The following is a 379-nucleotide window of genomic DNA, read 5'->3' on the forward strand; positions in this document are numbered from 1 at the left end:
TGTCTACACGTACAAACAGGCGAGTGAGACGCCTGTAGGCACGTTTAAGCGCAGTGTGAACATTTTATTGGCCCCGTGAGGAGCCGATCGTGCGGAGCATCGGGAGCGCATTTTTAATAATCAGTCCAATATCCGGATCGGTCGATCACTTGATTGAGTCGATTAGGTATCGAATCAATCAAGTTTGCTAAATAATTTGGTCGGAACCGAAGTTCTTCCCAAATTTCTTTCGCATGATCCACTAACGCTGCTACCGTCCTTTCCCTTTTTGGTTCCCATCGTTGAACCATTTGTGCCCAAATATTTTCGATTAAATTTAGATCTGGCGAGCGAGCAGGCCATTTAACCAATTGGATCTCTGGATGATCTTGAAACCATA

This window comes from Odontomachus brunneus, unplaced genomic scaffold (assembly GCF_010583005.1).
Source record: "Odontomachus brunneus isolate Ranch 3 - 2012 unplaced genomic scaffold, Obru_v1 Obru_scaffold_323, whole genome shotgun sequence".
Taxonomy (NCBI): Eukaryota; Metazoa; Arthropoda; class Insecta; order Hymenoptera; family Formicidae; genus Odontomachus; species Odontomachus brunneus.